The sequence below is a fragment of the Vicia villosa genome, linkage group LG1, assembly GCF_029867415.1.
Source record: "Vicia villosa cultivar HV-30 ecotype Madison, WI linkage group LG1, Vvil1.0, whole genome shotgun sequence".
Taxonomy (NCBI): domain Eukaryota; kingdom Viridiplantae; phylum Streptophyta; class Magnoliopsida; order Fabales; family Fabaceae; genus Vicia; species Vicia villosa.
Window position 1 is genome coordinate 50,402,200 of NC_081180.1, and position 7,294 is coordinate 50,409,493.

A 7,294-nucleotide genomic window follows, 5' to 3' on the forward strand; every position below is an offset into this window, starting at 1 on the left:
GGACGCAAATGAGCCTCAAAAGAAACACTACACCATTTTTGACTTTAGGCAACGGATGTATAGACAACAGCTTAAAAACCGTAGCCAAAAGAGAAATAGAGCGCGCATTTTAACGTGTTGGTCAGTTTTTTGATTTTTGTAAATATCCGTAGCCTATTAATCATAAGCTACGCTTTTTGACCCGTCGGCTTAAAAAAACCGCAGCCTCTTCTATATATACCGTAGTTTTTTGTCATAGATATTTTAAGCAACATTGTATAAGCGTGGAATATTCTTATTCAATTACAAACGTAGCCTAAACTTAATCACTCTCTTTATTATTTTATTAATTATATTATATTTGTTTTCCTTCTCCTTTTTATTTGATTAGTTAAGATATAATTATTTTGTCTTCTATCCGCGTGGAACTAAAAGTAACTAATTTTTTAATGAAAACATGAAAAGGAATTAAAACTATAAATTTTAGTTTATTAAATTATTTTAAAATAATTTTATTTAGTTTGACAAATATAAAAATAATTATCATTTAGTTTGACAAATATAAAACTAATTATCATTATAATAAATTAGTAAAAAAATTATTTTTTTAATAATTACTAAAAACAAAATAAATTATTAATTACTTTTTGAATTGGTAATATTTTATAAACTTGATTAAACAATATAAAACTTCTATCACAAATAAATTTAAAAACTTAATTACAAAATTAGAAATTTTTTTATATATAATGTATACGAGCATGTACTGTATCATAAAAAAATTAATAAAAAAAAATTCTAGTTATAGGTTTGAATGTATTCAGATTAATAAAACATTAATTTAATCTAAATAGTAATTTTTAACTCGATTAAACTTTAATATTGGAATGCTATTTTAATTAATTAAATTATAAATGAATAGTATAAATATAAATATAAATGAATATGTTTTAAGTTAAAAATTTAGAAAAAATAAAAGATATAAATGTATTCCCATTCAGGCCCATAAAATATGTTATCTCTGTCGCTGTCATTTCCTCATAGAACCCTAGCCGTATTCGCCCTCCTCTTCTTGCCGTTCCTTTCGCCTACGACAACCATCTCACCTACATCCTTTTGCGTTCTGGTTTTCGTCCCTTTCCGATTCTAGGCTCCTTCAATTTCGTGTTATTGCCTCCATTATTGAGTGGATGCCTCACCGTAAGCTCTTATCTTCTCTCTGCCATCACCAGAACAAAAATTTATATCACTCAAGTTTGATTAGTCACTGTTCAAGGTATTCTCCTTTCATTTTCTCTTTTAAATAGCCCAATTTTGTATTTATAACTCAACTTCCATGCTAAGAACTCATTGTTCAGCTTGGAAGAGTAAGTAGATTATGTCATTCCATTTGAATACAAAATTCCATCGGTACTGCGGCGAATGAAGTAATTGGTCAGTCTGGCATTCTGTTTTCTTTCCTATAGAAGTTAGGGATTTGGGTCAGATTGTAATGTATTATTAATTTATTGAGTTTATATATGGCTTTGGGACTTTTCTCCCGTTTTAAAGATGATTCATTCTTTTGTTCAGGGAAATCAAGAGGAACAATGGAAAAAGGACCTTTCCTCTATGCACACAAGAGATGGATTAGAGAGATAAGCAATTGAAATTCTGTTGATGTGATTACGAGGTTTGATTCTATCTATTTGGAGTTATGGCATGATTTATAATTTTTTTTTCTTTTTTCAATAGGCTGGGATTAAAACCAGAGTATAAGGGATACTCCACCCGATTACAAAACTCAAAGCTTCTACTACTCAAAACAAATGAGCGGTAGAATATTCTACACATGAAAGTTACAATTATCCGCTAGCTTATAACTAGAGTAAAGCCAATTCCAAGCAATAAAAATTAACTCCGACATGCATTCGGTAAAGCTAAACAAGTCATTCTTAAAAATAATAACGTTTCGCCTATTCCAAATACTCCACACCGTTGCTAACCAAATAACCGTAACTATAGACCTTTTGGCTAACCAAATAGTGTTTTTTTTTATGATGTTAAAATTCAGTTGTCACTTATTATTTGGTTCATACAATTTTCTTCTATTGAATCTTGATCCTTTTAACCCTTGTTAAATGTTTGTCACTTATGCTTTGAAGTAATTGGTATTCAAAAGTTTATGCTAGATGGCTTTTATCAGAATTTGTCTCTCTGAAGATCAACTATTTTTTAAGTCTTCCTTAACTTCTCTAAGAGTATCAGAATTTGTCTCTCAAACATTTGATAACACGATGCAACAAATCCTTCTCGGGTGAGGCTATTAAATTTAGGATTGGATTCTTTTCTTCTAAGAGACTAAGAGACCTACTGTATCTCTCATTGAGAAATCTATTGTCATTTGATTCATTAATGCTTAATCTACAAACTTTGTTTTGTATTTTAATTTGTTGAAAATTAATGAAGTTTTCTCATTTTGCAGAAATGATTAATCCAACGGGTTGTGCAACAAAATCTTCAAGCGCTGTTAATCTTGACAATTGAATTCACTTGATTGAATTTGATTTTTCATTTGAGTATATGGGTCACTATATTACCTCTGAGAAGTAACACTGTTGAAGACTATCTATTATTTAGTAGTACTTTCTGACTTTTGATTAGAGTTGAGTAGTTTAGGTAATTATAGGATAATAGCAAAATTCTTTGTATAGTATAGTGTTTTTAGGAGTCTAAAAGCTGCAGTCAGGAATTTAGGAATGAGATCACTCATTAGGGATGTTAACAACGTTTATTGTATATTTAGTTTTAGAGTTAAACTTTATGTACAATTATTTATACTTGAATTCTTTTTTATGTAATGAATAAATCTTTTCATAAGAAGTATAATTTAAAAAGTATTGTGAAATACAATTTCAGTACAATTGTGACCCTAAAGTACGTATAAGCAATATATGGAATTGAATATTAAAGTATGAATTGAAGAATATGCAACGCTTTACAAGTGTTCCTGAAAGAATATTTATTAAATTTTAAATCGTGGTCAATAAAAAAGGCAACAGTTTTTTTGTGTGGGCTAAATAAAACCGCGGTCTAAACAGAACAAAAAATCCGTCGTTTATTCAATATTTTAGACTACGCATTTTGTGTTTCGTGGTCCAAAGTCAAAAATCCGTCGGCTAAGGGAATAGGCAACGGCCGCATACTCCACGCCTGGAAAGCCGTAGCCTAAACGTTTAGGCCGCGGTTATTCCATTTTCGGCCGCGGTTTTCAGCTGTTGTCTAAACTCATTTTTGTTGTAGTGAAAGGTAAGTCTATTGCATTAAAATCTAATATCAAGAAATGCACTAACGCTTTTCAGGCTAGAGAAGAAGATCCTGAAGAATCAGAATCTGAAGAAGAAGATGAACTGTCCATGATTTCCAGAAGGCTAAATCAACTCTGGAAGACCAAGCAAAGGAAGTTCAGAGGCTTCAGAAGTTCAAGGAAATTTGAACATGGAGAATCTTCTGATGAAAGAAGATTTGACAAGAAGAAGGTCATGTGCTATGAATGCAATGAGCCTGGACACTACAAGAATGAATGTCCAAATCTTCAGAAGGAAAGTCCCAAGAAAAAGTTTCATAAGAAGAAAGGTCTTATGGCAACCTGGGATGAGTCAGAAGATGATTCAGAAGATGAGCAGGCCAACTGTGCGCTGATGGCGACAGAAGATGACGGATCAGAATCTACATCAGAATCAGATTCTGAAGAGGTATTTTCTAAACTTACTAGAGATGAGTTAGTTTCCGGTCTAACTGAACTTCTGGAACTCAAGTCTCAGATCAGTCTCAAATACAAAAAGCTGAAAAAGCAATTTGAATTTGAAACAAAGAAGCTTGAGTTGGAGAATTCTGAATTAAAGGAAAAACTGTTAAAATTATCCAATAATGTTGGATCTCCTTCTGATTCAGAAAAATCCACTCCCAGTCTGAACCATATTCTGAAAGAATATGATTTAAGTTTCAGGAAGTTCCTATCTAGAAGTATTGGCAGAAGTCAGCTAGCTTCTATGATATATGCTGTGTCTGGAAACAAAAGAGTTGGCATTGGTTATGAGGGTGAAACCCCATACAAACTTGAACCTGTTGATGAAATGAAAATTACATACAAGCCATTGTATGATCAGTTCAAGTATGGCCACTCACATGATATTAGGCACACTTCACATGCACAAAGTTTTCACAGTACACACACTAAGAAGCATGTGACACAACCTAGGAAATATCATGAAACTCACATTAAGAATTATCATGATGTTCCTCCTATTGCTTACAATGTTAAACCCAAGTTCAATCAGAACTTGAGAAAATCTAACAAGAAAGGACCCAAGAAGATGTGGGTACCAAAGAAAAAGATTATTTCTTTTGCAGATTCTCTTGATAACAAAGAAGACAACATTCAACATGACTTGACACCTGGATTCAAGTTGGTCTCAACACTTGAAAGGAAGAAAGATTGTCTTTCAAGTTCTGGTTCTTAAATCTGTTGAAGAAACTTTGTTTGTAGGAATTCAGAAAAGAAAGTTTATCAGTCTTGGAACCATTTGTTTTTGTCTGTCTCTGAAGCATTGATGTTTCATTCTTGATACTACAGAATATACAAAACATTGAAACATTAATTGTGGACAAATCAGTAAACATCTGTTTTGATGATAAACTTGTTTCTGATGAAACAAAGAGCTTAAGAATTTCTGCAGATACAGTTGTGTCCTATCAGAAGCTGCAGAACAAAGAAGTAAACCTCCAGAAGCTGTGTATATCAGAAGTAATGGATCATAAGATCATTCAGTCTTATATCTGCACACTTCAGAAGGAGTATTTCCAGAAGAGAAACTTGATCAACTCAGAAGCAGTGATCAGAATTTGAAGGCGTAAAATCCCTCTGATATTTACAGCTGTCATCTATTATCAAATGATGAACACGTGTCTGTACGGTTTGTACAAAGCGTGCAGTTGAAAAGACGCCGACCTAGGTAACTGTTTTTAATTATTTCATTTACCACGTTCTCTCTCCTCACGTCACTCATCATTTAATAAAATTGATTTCCTTTGATTCTGAAACTGTTCAATTTTTTAAATCCGTCCCTATATATGTTTTTCAAATCATATCATACATCTTTTTCGCTCCTTTGTCTCTTTCTCCTCTTGCATTCTCTCGTTTGAAAAGTTTTTAGCCGTTTTTCTAAAAACCCTAATCGAAAACCTAGTTCGCTTCTCCTGCTCGTTTTCGTTCATTCTGCATCAATGGCTGCTTCTTCATCTCATTTTGCTGGTTCATCTACTCTTCTTCATATGCACGATGAAACACACCAGGAACTCACCCCTGTTGTTGCATGCTCCATCCCCAAAGATAAATTGGAAGTTTTGTGTGAACTCATGGTCGACTTTGATAACCTTGAAGAAAATCAATTTCATCTTAAGGAAGACATCATCTTTCAAGGATGGACCTCGTTGTTTGCTGAGTTCGTTGGACCTGTTTATCCGGATCTTGTCAAAGAGTTCTGGGTACATGCTGTGGTTGCACCAAAAGCTATTCTCTCCTTCGTCCATGGAAAGTCTGTCGTTGTTACTGAAAACATCCTAAGAGTGATGTTTGATCTGAAAAATCCTGAAGGGGCTTTTGAATTTGATCAAAGAGAAGATGTGGAAGATATTCTATCCACTCTCTATTCAAATGTCAAGAAAACTACACATGTTAAGAATTTGAAGGATATCTACAGAATCTGGACAAAGATCCTTCTCGGGTGTTTCTACCATAGGAAATCAACTCATGCCCCGGACTTCATCAGTAATGATCAAAGGTATATTCTTTATTGCATTGCCACTCAGAAGAAGGTTGATGCGATTTACATTATCTTCAATCATATGTGGAAAGCAGTAAAGGATTCCAGAAATGCCTTCAGAAAGGAAAATGCTGGAACAACCATTCCTTTTGGTAGGATTATTACAAACCTTCTGATACATTCCAAGATTGTGGAAAGTCTGGAGTCTGAAGGTATCATCAAAGATCTTGCTGTCACCACTGGATCTTGTCTGAATGCTTTCTCTTTAAAGAAGATGAAAATCATTGACACTTTTCTCAAAGTTCCTGATCCTCTAGCTGGAACAAGAACCATAAGAGAACCAGTTTTGGCTGACTTTGAAACCTTCTTCAATAGTGAGGTACCTGAAGTCAAAACTATTTATCTGAAATCTCTTGAAGAGAATAAGAGCTTTAAAGATCAAGACAAAGGTGCCCCTTTCAAAGTAAATCGCAAGAGGGAAGAAAGAACTAAAAGAAAGCATGATTATCCTTCTGTTGTCTCTAAGAAACAAGAGGTTTCTAAAAAGGTGATTGCTAATGTTGTTAAGGCCGTATCTGATGACTTTGAGAAAAAGAAAAAGAAGAAGAAGTCAAACAAAAATGATGAGATAGTTGAAGTTGTTGAAAAGAAGATAACCAAGAAGAGGAAAATGATTATTCAAAGCTCTGATGAAGACAATATCCCTCAAGAAGCTGAAAAACAACAAGAAGTTCAGGCTTATGCCAGAAGAAAAGAAATCTCTAGAGGCAAAGCAAAGATTATTGAAGAGCCGAAGAGTAAAAAGCTGAAGAAAACGGAGGATGTGACCAAAGCGCTTCTGAAAGGTTCCAAAGGAATATGCATCTCTGAACCTATTTCTGTTCCTGTTGTTCGATCAGAAGTTACACCAATAGAAGTTGTACCTACCCCTGAACCAGAAAAAGCCTCATCAGAATCACCCGTTGTTGTCCATATTCTTACACCACCATCTTCCCCTATAACCATTCCTTCTTCACATGCAAACAAATCCAATTCTCTTCCTCCCTCACCATTTCCCCTTACAAAAACTCCACCATCTCCTCAATCCATTCCGTCTCCTTCACCCTCCACTAATCTTGTCTCTGACCAAGCTGTTGACAATCTGGTTTTGAATATACAACCCCTTCAAACTCTCTTTCCTTCTCAACCTTCACCCAATACCACTCTTGAACATACTCCCTCCACCTCTCAAAACAATCCTTGTGATTCTCCTTTTCCAACCTCTGCATCACATGAGCAACTGCTCCGTGATTGCAACTACACTCCCAAGCCTCGTCCTGAAGCTGAAGTGGTAGTGTTAGATTCTGATACTGAAGCAGAATCTTCTTATAGGTTGGATAGAGAACCTCTTCCATACTTCACCTCCAACCCTGCCTTTTCAAAAACCCAATTAAAATCCAGCCCTGTATATCCTATTGGTGTAGTTTTTGAAAACATAAAGAAGAATCTCAGAAGTACCTTTGATACTCTCA

General features: G+C 34.3%; 1 long non-coding RNA gene across 1 annotated transcript; it reads left to right on the top strand.

Moving 5' to 3' along the window:
- Positions 1-993: 993 nt before the first annotated feature.
- On the top strand, positions 994-2,932 carry LOC131605859 (uncharacterized). The gene is made up of 3 exons (XR_009284697.1): positions 994-1,255; positions 1,552-1,651; positions 2,444-2,932. It is a non-coding gene; the product is annotated as an uncharacterized LOC131605859 (long non-coding RNA).
- The last annotated feature ends 4,362 nt before the right edge of the window (positions 2,933-7,294 follow it).